Consider the following 12537-nt stretch of genomic DNA (forward strand, 5'->3'; position numbering starts at 1 on the left):
TGCAGATTTTTTAGATACATAAAGTAAAATTTATCAATATTTTTCTTCTGCCATTTGCATTTTGTATAATAATTGAAAAGATTTTTCCCATTCCTGAGTAATAAAAAAATTCTCACATATTTTCTTCTACTTCCTTTATGATTTCATTTTTTGAGTCTTTGGTCCATTTAGAATTCATATTAGTGCTTAATATAAATATGAATCGAATTATTTTCCAAGTGGCTACCAGTTATTATCATATGGACTAGTCTGTTACTGCTCCCCTCTACACACACATACACTGAATTGAGTTGCTAACCTTATTATATCCTACTTTCTATATATGTTTGAATTTCATATATATTTGGATTTTCTATTCTTTTTCATTGGTCTTGCCTATCAACCAATCTCACTAATTTATTGAAGTTTTATGATACGCTTTACTCATGCTCCCTCATTTCCCCTCTTTTTCTCTGTTTTTTGGCTCTTCTTATTGGTTCTTTTTCCATAAGAACTTTTAAAAAAGTTTCAGTGTTTTTATTAGAACTGTATCCAATTTATAAGTTAATGAAGGGAAAAATGTCTTAATTAGGTTGAACCTTTCTATCCAAGGACTTAGTATATGCCTTGTTATTTGTTCAGCTCTTCTTCTGTGAAATTTTAAAAGTATGTGTATGTGTGTGTATTATATGCATGTAGATAAACACATAATTGCATTTATACATACATGTATAATATATGCATATATAATTTGCATATTCATAAGATATGTGTGATGTTGCACTAATCAATTGCATTTCATTATGTCTAGAGAATGATCAGAAAAATTTTGTCATGAGATCTATTAGTATGAAAATTTTTATTAATATATATCTTTATATTGATTCATCCTTATATTCCTGGAGTAACTTCTCTTTCTCATGGTATAGTATTCTTTAATATGCTGCTGAATTCTGCTAGCTGATGCTTTATTTGGGATTTTAAAATCTTGATTACAAGTATCTTTTAGAATATGAAACACTGACTAGTAATCTGTAAGACCCCTTTAAGTGCTAATATCCATGGAGTAAAATCCAAGAAAGAATATGAGAACAATTAAGTGTCATAATGTTTAGAACGGACCATAAAACCAAAAAGGAATTAAAAGAATTATTTTCCATTCTCTGTGCTCTCTACAGTGTCTACCACAAAAATGTTGTATAAATAGTATACAAATAATGTATAGTATACAAATAAAATAGTATACAAATAAAATAGTATACAAATAAAAAAAATTGTATAAATAGTATACAAATGATGTATAAATAGTAAATAAATTAATAAATACTTTTGAACCTGAGAAGTTTCATGATAGTGCAAGATATAACCATGACTTGGAAGGTCTCAGAGACAAAAGTGATTGACTGGAAAGAGCATGGAATTTGGACTCAAGTGGACCCATAATCTAATCCCAGCTCTGCTACCCTGGTAGATGAAAGACCTTACACCTGACACTTAACAGTCTCCTCATCTATAAAAGGGAGAGAATAACACATAGCTTGGACTTTTTGGTAAACATGAAATGAAATATTCTATGTAATTAGCAAGCATATTGATTGGTGAACAGCAGATCCTTCAAAAAATTATTTCCCTTCTTTTTAAGAATGTAATACTCTAAGATAAGGAATAAAGCAAGAAAACAACACATGCACAAACTGCAGTGAGTAGGGAAGCCTCTGTGATAGAACCATTGAGTTTAGAGCTAGACAGAACTGGGTTCTAACCCTAGGCTGGCCACTGTATAAATGTGTGACCATGGGCATGTGATCCAAGCCACTACATCTTAGTTTCCTTGTCTATGAAATGGGAATACTAATACTTACTATTTTATACAGTGGATATAAAGACTAAATGAGACAATACATTTAAAACACCTGGCACAAAACAGTAATGGTACCCCCACCCGCTGTGTTCTTGCTCCTTCCTGTGAGTTACACACTGGCAGCTGATGTAGTGATTTCCTACTAGCTGCCAAGAATTCTCTTCAGTAAGACGCCCTCCTGCAGAGTAGAGAAATCTAGCTGTCTGATCAGGAGAGGTGACAACAGGAAGCCCCATCCCACTCTGCTTTCTTCCCTGACCTCCAATCCTTCCAGTCATGTAGACCCCTCATTGCAGTACTTAATCATATGCTGTCGTATATGGTTACTCAACTTGTTGGCGTGTTATGCTCTCCTCACCAAAGCACCCCGTCTCCTGCTCTTCTTTCATCTCTCAAAGCATGTCTCACTGGATTGAACCCAAAGTCAGCAAGCAATTAAATGCTGTAAATCACGTAATTTTAGGATTGGAAGGTTACAGAAAAGTGTGATACATGAGTCCTTTTGACTGTAGTTGATCACCTATTTGAAAATGTCACTGAAAGATTCTATTTCCCACCACAGCCCATCTCACTGGAATGTTTCCTCATACACCAGGGTCTTTGCATGGCTCTTCTTTGACCCTGGACCATTCATCCCCACTCTCTTTCCCTTTTTTAGTCCTACTCCTATAATACTGAAAAATTTCAGATCAACTGGCTTTTCTTGTAGGAAGCTTTCCCTGATCCCTCAGGCAGATCACCGTCCCCCTACAATACATCATTATAATCCTCTGTACTCTTATTACTCTTATCACAGTCAGTACTTACTCACATTTGTAATCATTTGAAAAGTAAACATCTTTCTCACTCACTAGGGTATAAAATCCTTAAGGCCAGAAACAAGTCTATTTTTGCACATCATAGTATCACCAGCACCCGATCCTGCACTGGGTCTATAGTTGGCTTTTAATAGGTGTTTGTCGAATTAATTAGTTAATGGACTAACCACTGTTAAGTGTCTCCCAGTAAGGCTATATTTTTATACCCTCTATATTATTAGATTCCCACCTCAACTCAATCATGAAGTAAGTTCCAATCCTTTTCCAAATATTTTACCTTAATGGTAGACAGCTTACCACTAAATTCTCACATCTGATCCACTACTAGGGAGAAATTTATCATTCTCTTTTCTTCCAAGCTAGCAGTCTACCCCATCCTACTCCCCAACCCCCCCAACACCCAGGGTGCACATTAGACACGCACACAGATACACACAGAATTCTCTCCACAAACTGACCTTGTATGTGATTCAAATATGATGTAAACACTTTCTCTACATTTGAATGTAATGTGTATTAGACAGTCATAAACCCTAGAGTTCTGTGCAAGACTCAGGCCAGTTTGTCTTCAGATCCATTCCTCACCCTTCCTCTGCCCCATATCATAGCAAGGGCTCACCTCCTCAGCCTGAAACTACCAGGAGAGATATTTAAGAGACTGGAGCAAGAGGAAGGGGGCCAGAGTATCTCCCACCCCTAATCTATGCTCAAGAGCCCCATCATTTCCAAAGCTACAGACACCATCTGATAGCCTGGCCATGGTCAAGCTTTGTCCAGTGGTGTCCACCCCTGGGCTCCAGTAATACTTCTTTGGTCCCTCTAAATTACAGAGGTGGGAGCTTCTTGCTGCCACAAATCTTTGAGTTGCCTTACCATCCCTTGCTGATGTCCCAGCTTTTCTATCACCTGTGTAACCAATTCCCTGCATTAAATTCCCCAAAGGTTTTTCTTTCCCTAGTTCAACTAATATAAATGAAGATAAGGCAGAAAGCTAGAGTAACTATCCTATGTATTGCCATTTTCACTTTGTGATTATCTGTGTGCCTGTCACTCCCATTTTAGGATGCAGGCACCAAGTTCTCTGCATTACCATACCAACTCCCAAAGCATCTTTACATACTAAAAATTCCATAAATATTCATTGAATGACTGAACAAATGAATGAATGAATGAATTGAACCTTGGGAGTTATAATATATTAAGTCTGTAAAGCTTCTATGTATATCATAAATTTGTTATACATTAATTGGAATCAGTCGATAAGTACCTTCCTCAATGACATACAAATCTGGAAGTAATGTAATTAATTCAAAATTACATAAGCAATCAAGGTGTGCTTACTTTTCCATCAATCAAGGCATAATTAGTTAGCTGTGAGAAAGCTCAAAAGGGTTTGTATAGCCTTTAATGGGGCTTACATAGCAATGACAACTCAGGAATCAGCAGAGCATTGTCAAAAGCACTAGACAATTACGGCTGCTTGAATATCATAAATGAAAGAAAGGTTTATTCCTGTTCAGACATTATTACAATTTTCTTAACAGAATTTACTGAAGAAATGATTAGATCTTCTACTCGGACGCAATTTCACATACACACACATACACACGCATGCATGTGCACATACCCACCACCAACAACAACAAAAATAACAACAAATATGAAACAATGAGATAGATGGATAATATCAAGATGTATACACTGAGACCCAAAGAGGAAGAGAAAGAGAGATTTAATAGTGTCATAACTTAGTTTATGTTCCTTTGCAAAAGTACAAATGGAAGAAGGAAATATCTGCAAGTGTGGAAAAAAGCAATGTACAGTCTCAATTCCAGCATCCATTCCTTGTATTATATGGTCTCAGATCTCTTTGTCATCTTACGTTCATTCACTCAACAAGTACTTATTGAGACATCAAGTAAGTACCAGGCACTCTGCCTGGCCTTGGAGATACAAAAGAATCAAAAGTCAATCCCTGCCCTCATGGGTAGACCTTAGCCACAGGATCTGGCTTTTAATTCTGGAGGCTCTGCACTCAAAGCACTTCAAGATAGCAGCATGCCCCTTCCTTACATCTCACTTCGCAGGATTCACTGGTCCTCAGAACTCTCACATCCATCCACAGCCTGACCTACAGACCCCCTTCCAGAATTCTCTGGCATTCCATACATATAGATTTTTTCAGCATTACTTTTCTATGATCTTCATGAATATTGTTTAAAATCTAAATAATCTATTACCATAAATAATACTTATGACTCCTGCATTGGTTCATTTTAACAGCATTACACAGCACCAAAACGTCTCTCCCATTTCACCTTTCAGTATTGTGTCTGTGTGTGTTCAAGATCTAACTTTGAAGCCAAATCTCTAACAAGAAATTACTGCCTCAAATTGTGCAAGAGAGTGGGTAACATCAGTCATTTTCAGATGTTACTGAAAGCAGTTACAAATTTCTGTAGCCCTCAGAAAAGACCACTGACCCAAGGTATGTCAAAGCCAGAAAGGAAGCATTCTATGTCCTGGCTTAGCCCAGCCTTATATTTTATAGATGAAAACATGTAGGCAGTCAGTGTTCCACTATTGAAAGAATCTGAATTTAAGGTCACACAGAACTGGGCCCAAGTACCTACTCAGTCACTAACTCCCTATGTGACCTTGACCATGTCACTTCACCTCTCTGAGCTGAGGTACTTCATCTACACAATAGAGCTAGCATCTAGCTCATAGAATCGCCATCATCTTTGTGAGGAGATCTTCCCTACCTAGGCCATGTTAACTAAAATGGTGATCCCATCCCCCCAACATTCCCTATCTCTCCTCCCTGCTTTTATTTTTCTCAGCACTTATCACCATCTGAGACTCCATATATTTCTACATCTTCACCTCACTTTTCACTTATATGTTGCTACCACTAGACTATAAACTGCAAAAGGGTGGAAATTCTAGATCATTTCATTTATTGCTGTACCCTTATAGCACATAGTAGGAACACAATAAGTATCTGTTGACTGAATCAGTAAATGAATGAATGGCTGCATGAATGCATGTGCAAATTAAACATTAAAAGGTTCTCATTAAATGTTAGCTGAATGAAGCAAAGGGCCACAGTCTAGTTCAAATAGCCAGCAGAATGATGCCAGTACCAAATAGAAACACTACCAACAAGCTGTGGCTTTTCCCCACGGGAAAGACTAAGATTTGTCTGAGACTTGACCGCAAAGTGTTTTTTTAACAACAGCATCAATTATTCTGGGTGAGTATCTTCTCCCTGGCATCCTAAATTTCTCACAAGTACCCAGCTGGCTGGCAGGCAGCCCTACTTAATAACAACCTCTGACCCTTGAAGAGCGGTTTCCCTTGCTCAAAGTACTTTCAGATATATATTCTATTAAAGCTCCATAATCTTTGCAACAAAAGGCTCTTCCCACCACTTCTATCTTGTGTTAGTAAGGAGACAAAGCTCACAGCAAAGCATGTCTCAAAGAGAAATGAGGCCAGCAAATGAGACAAATGTACAATAACAGATTGGGAGTAAAGCCTAAATAAATAAATAAATAAATAAATAAAGTCTGTTACTGTTAATATGACCTCACTTTTAACCCTCAGGCTGATTCAGCCTGGGATATAGCATTAGTTGCACGGAGCTGGTGTAGTGAGGGGGGAAATGGATGGTTTGTTTCCAACCACATACACTGACTAACTGAGGACTGGCAGTCAATGGAGTTGCAGAAATTATGGGCAAATGATCCTCACAATGCAACAGGAGTTGAACAAGTGTTTCTCCAGTGAATACATGAATGAAAAAATGAATTAAATATGTATTTTTATGCCTAAATATTTATTAAGTACCTCTGTTGTGCCAGAGGTGTGGAAGGCACCAGGGTTACAAAGAGGAATGGGACATGAAGATGGTCTTGGGCTACACCAGTTGCTATAAACATTTGAATCCTCCTTCAAAAGAAAAGCCCAATCTGCAAAACAATTCACAGATGAGCTCCTCCAAACTGAAATGGGCTGGGTATGGATGGGGAGGGTGGGGAAGCGCCTTCACTGGTATGGGGTATCTGAGGAAGCTCTATGGTTCCCCAGATTCTGTTTGAAAACATTGGCCTGGGTGTTCATTTTTGTGCTTCTGTGACAGAGATGCCAGGATTCTGGGGTTATACACAAAGCCCATTGTAAGAAAGAAGGACTCTGTGGGGTGAAAGATGAAGAGGGAAAGGTTCAGAACTCAGTGTCCTCTAGAGAGAATGCCGCTATAGGGTTCCTTGGAAAGCAAGAGTTTGTGAAGGTCAAGGCTTTGGGGCAGGAGACTCTCATGGTCATTAGTCATTTATGATAGCTACTCAGCATGGATCTTGTTGGACGATAAAATTGCTTCTTATAGAAGCAGAAATGCTAGATACTTGCTTTTGCCGGCTCACTGGTATCTAAAGCCCAGGGATGGACCTGGATTTAGGAACGAAAGGAGGTATGTCTCTTCTCTTCCCCTCTAATCTGCTCTCCACTCCTCTCCTCTCTTTCCTCTTCCTCTCCTCTCCCCTCCTTAATGACATTTCCACATCTGAGATTGCAAGGTCAGATCCTAACATAGTCAAGCAGTGTTGGGGCTTACATTACACTTTCCTCATCAGACCAGTTCCACTGAAAGCCTCACCTCAAGCCTGCTCTATAGCCCCCAACATCCTGTTAGCACAGGCTACTAAAGAATGGGCTGTTGATCCAGGAGACTGGGAGACAGGCACACTTCTCCTTCAGAAGCTCCTCTCAGGTCAAACCAGAAAACTGCTTATGATAGAGCTACAAAAGGAAAAAGTCTGAAGAGTTTCCAGTAGTATCATCTGGGAATATCCTGATTTCTCTCTTTCAATACACAGCTTTAAAAATAAAAAGATTTCCTACCCTTGAGACTCTGAATTTATATTTTGGGAAATGTCAGCCAAAGACAGTGGCTTCTTCCTGCCCAGAACTTTGGGAGATCTAAGAGTTAGATGTTCTGCAAAGCCATTTTTCACTTGGGGAACTCCTTAAAGAGGAATCCAGGTGGCCTTCAGCCTGATAGCCAAGTTGTTGACAAAGCACCGAGTTTCTGATATTTCCTGGACACCAATCTATATTACTTTAACAGAATTTCATTTCATTAAACTTGATATTCCCTCCAAAACCATTAATCTAGTCTCAGCTACTTCTGTTCGTCAGAATTGACTTGGCAGCTGTACTTAGAGAGGTTCACAGAAAGGAAAATATTATTCTGTGTTAATTAAACAAATGTTGACCAGGAAATAAAGTCCTAGTTAGAAAATTAGGAATTAGGAAATAGGAGTTCTTATGCTTCATTTGCCAATTTCCAGCTTTGTGAACTTGGTGTTCCCCATCCCTGTTTCAAAAGGGAAAATATACTTCCTGGGATTTTTGTGGAGATTATTTTATATAAATTTAATATAAATTTAATATAACTTAATTATAAATTATTTAATAAAAATAAGAACATATATTATAAATATGTCAAACAGGGACATTTAACTGCTATTATTTCTTTGTTGTGGTGGTTACTATAGAGTTGAAAGCAAATATGGCTAGAGATGCTGGGGAAGGCATGTGGATGGCAAATAAAGAAATCTGTGATGATGAGGAAGAAAAAACACTTTAAAGTCAGAAGGTTTTGTTTTCCACCAGCCATGTGATTGTGGACAATCTATTTTAGCTTTCAGAAACTCCATTTTCTTCTCTATAGCACAGGGATATGATTGTGGGGATTAAATGATGTGATGAATACAGAAGTCCTGAACACAGTGTCTAGCTCATAGTATGAATTTGATCAGTGTTTATTTCCTTCCTTCCCCCCCACTCCACTCTTATTATAAGGGGAAGGCTTTCTCAGTTACAGACAAGTAAACCAGTGGTCAGCAAATATAGCCAGCAGGTCAGATGATCCCACCTTCTGTCTTTATAAATAAATTTTATTGTAACACAGCCATGTCCATTTGTTTATTATTGTCTATGACTGCTTTAGTTGCTACAGAAACCATATGGCCTGCAAAACCTAAAATATTTAGTATCTAGTCCTTTACAGAAAAGGTTTGCAGACTCCTGACTTAGGTTATCCTATGTCCAAACTCCATATTTATAGCTTTGAGTCAGAGTTCTATTGTCATATATACCCTGGCCATCATCCATTTGTATATTCAGACCCTCAGTCCCCCTTTTGTTCATTTTCTCACCTACAGGAGGGTGAGAAATAAAACAGGGACTGGAGATGCAGACCCTCTTAATGGGAAATGGACCAGTTTTCTCCATAGTCAACTGGATTACAAGATTTTTTTGTCCCTTTTATTGTTGTATCATCATAGCGACCATCAGATGAGAGAGCTGCTGCATGGAAGCATGTACAAGTCTGCACAGAATGTAATGGGCCAGCACTATAACCACTATGACAAAAACAAGAACAATTAATAGTTCCTTTTAGATGGTCAGGACAGGGAATTCCAATTGGCTAATCTAGGAAAAGAGAATAAATCCCATAGGCCATGAGGATGGGCCTCAGAAAATCAAGTTACTTTTTCTTTTTTTGAATGCTTATTTATTTTTGAGACAGTGCCAGTGGGGAGGGGCAGAGAGAGAAGGGGACAGAGGACCCAAAGTGGGCTCTGCACTGACAGCAGCGAGCCAGATGAGGGGCTCCACCTCACAAATGGTGAGATCATGACGGGAGCCAAAGTCAGATGCTCAATCGACTGAGCCACCCAGGTGCCCCATCACTTATTCTTTAAGGTGAAGAATAGCCTGCTCTATACTGCTGGTTTCTTTGATCTGAGTAAGTAAGGACTATCAGCAATGACACCAACACAGACCATGCCTAGCCAACAAAAAACCTACAACAATGAATCTACTACTTGTGCCAACAAGTTGCATTCTATCTAGGGCAAGAGTGGTGTCATCAGTAACTTCTAGAGTTCATCTTTTGACTTTTAGGTCAGAATTATCTAACTCAATTGTAACCTAACAATGGTCATTAAAGGGGAAAAAAGGACCATTATAGGTGGACAACAATAAAGAGCACACTAGTTGTGATGAGTACTAGGTGTTATATGTAAATGATGAATCACTAAAGTCTACTCCTAAAATTAATATTATACCATATGTTAATTAGTATTTAAATAAAAACTTGAAAAAAATAAACAAAAAGACTCTATATAAAATGGCAAGACAAGTGATAATAAGCCAGCAAACGAAAAACAAAACGGGTTACACAGGTATTGGTCTGACATCTTGTGTGGGAGCTGACCATTACCTAAGGCCATCAGATGGTTCTGAAGGTCTTGGATCAACTGTCTACTTCCAAAGGTCAGCTCTTTCTAAAGGATCCATGAAAACCCTTTTTTGAGGTTTCATTTTTTAGTGGCCTCCCAATTGTGTGGAATTCTGTATTACTTCTTTACTTATGAAACATAATCCCAAGGATTGATTCCCTAGAGTTTCACTACTCTGTTGTTAAAGTACCTTCCAATGAAGCTCAAGTACAGTTTTCCTTTTATTTGTCTTCCAATAGATGAAATCCCCTGGTGGAAAATCGTGAAAAGATTGCTTAGGCAGATATTGTGGGAAGGAGGACTTACACTGTTGGTGAAAGAACTGGGGATAACATATGAGTCCCACGCAATTTTGCCATGTTTTCATGCAATAGGGCAGAGTTTAATATTAGAGGTGAAACCCCTTGATGCATGGGCCTTCCGTATAACAGTTCATAAATGGATAACTGATGGATCCCCAAGGGAATGGGCTATAGTAGATGTACCTTCAGCCAAGGGTTACTAAAAGCTTTGATAATTATGCTGATTTTAATTTAAGGATGCCATTGTTTCTCTTAATCTTTACAGAAGATTTGGATGGTATGAGCTGTGTAGTTTTTGAATTGTTGGTGACAACTTACAAAGTCTTTTAATAATGGCTCCCATAGTGTGTGTCTTAATCATCTAAGTTGGCATACCCCAGGTTGGAAACAAAAATCAAGCAGCTTTTTAGCAAGCTACAGCTTTTTAGGCTGTAGCTTTCTGCCAAGGAAATATTTTAACATCAATACATCCCCCAAATAGATATACAATAACTAAAACATATGTAAACCCATGGAGGGTAGAGCCGGATAAAATTCAACTCCTTTTTCATGGACCTCAACCTTCATAATAGCTATCTTTCTAAAAAGTAGGAGAAGAACTAAAAGTTCCTTAACTTGCCCGTTTTGGATGAAAATTCCAGAGGAAGTAATAAATCCTTTGTTTTCAAAGCATCTCAAAGAAAGGTATTACTCCACAAGTATACCTGGTGTGTGTGTGTGTGTGTGTGTGTGTGTGTGTGTGTGTATTTACACTCTGGTTTTTGGCTAGGTCTTTATAAGCTCTAATAAATGCACTATGTTCTGCTATCCAGGCTGATTTTGCTTCAGAGGACTACATTATAAAAAAAATATTTTAAATTAGTTACAGCAAATTCTGCTTGAAACCAGTTTGTTTTGAGTATGATTCATCAACAAATAACATTAGAACAAGATTCCCAATGAAAACCTCTTATAAATTTCAGTGAGATAGAAGTTTCCCTGATGTAAAAGGAGAATGAGATTCTCTGGTTGTGGCAAGAGAGTGGAAAGATTCAGGGTTCTGTAGTGGTGAATAATAATGTGAGAGGGGGGAGTGACAGACTCTCCTAAAAAAATTAATCTGATCACTGAAAAGAGTAATTTGTTGAGTGTTCTCAGTCAGTCACAGTGTGACTGGATGAAGAACCAAGAGGTCAAGTAGGAAACCTAGAACTAGGTTATTAGAAGCATGGATAAATTTTGCTGTAGTGGCTTCTGCCCTAAGATAAGAGAGATGAGCCTTTGTAGCTGGTTCAGTATTGAAGCCATAGTAAGGGATAGGCTTTTTATGTACCCCATAGGTTGAGTTAAAACCTAAGGGTCTGTCCAGATTATTCATGCATGAACAGACAAATGCTTTTCATAGTTAAGGATGTCTAAGGAAGGAGGCTATCAAAGAAACGTTTTCAAGTTCCAGAAGTTCATGTTTGAGCTCCCAGAGAAGGGAGTAGTTTCCTGAGGATTTAGCCAATTCATAAACAAGTATGGAAATCTCAGAAAAACTTGTCATCCATTGTCCGCAACATCCAGTTAAACTGAGAAATATTCTCAATTGTCATATTGTGAGAGATGTAGGAAAGTTTGCATATCTTTTAGTCTATTGGGAGATCATGGTTTTTTTTTTCCACGAATAGGTCTTCCCCTAAAAAATGGACTATGTTTTCGTAAAATTGTAACTTTTTAAAATGTTTATTTTTGAGAGAGAGAGAGAGAGACAGAGTATGAGCAGAGGAGGGGCAGAGAGAGAGGGAGATAGAATCTGAAGCAGTCCTCATTCAGGCTCTGAGCTGTCAACCCAGAGCCCAATGCAGGGCTCGAACCCACAAACCGTGAGACCATGACCTGAGCTGAAGTCGAACACTTAACCAACAGAGCCACCCAGGCACCAAGGTAAAATTATAATTTTATCTTCTGAAACATTAAGTCTCTTTCTGCCTGGACTAAGAAAAAGAAAATGTGATCTTTTTACAGGCTTACTTGTTCTCTGAACAAAGTAGGAGATCATCTACATATTGTATCAGAACTGAATTATAGGGGAAATTTAGATTTTTTTATTATTTGATTATAGTTGATACACAATGTAACATTAATTTCAGGTGTACTCCATAGTGATTCAACAACTCCACGTATGCTATGCTCACCCTAAGGGTAGTTATCGTCTGTCACCATACAATGCTATTACAATACCATTGACTATATTCCCTATGCTCCACCCTTTATTCCTATGACTTATTCATTTCATAACT

This window comes from Panthera leo, chromosome C1 (assembly GCF_018350215.1).
Source record: "Panthera leo isolate Ple1 chromosome C1, P.leo_Ple1_pat1.1, whole genome shotgun sequence".
NCBI lineage: Eukaryota > Metazoa > Chordata > Mammalia > Carnivora > Felidae > Panthera > Panthera leo.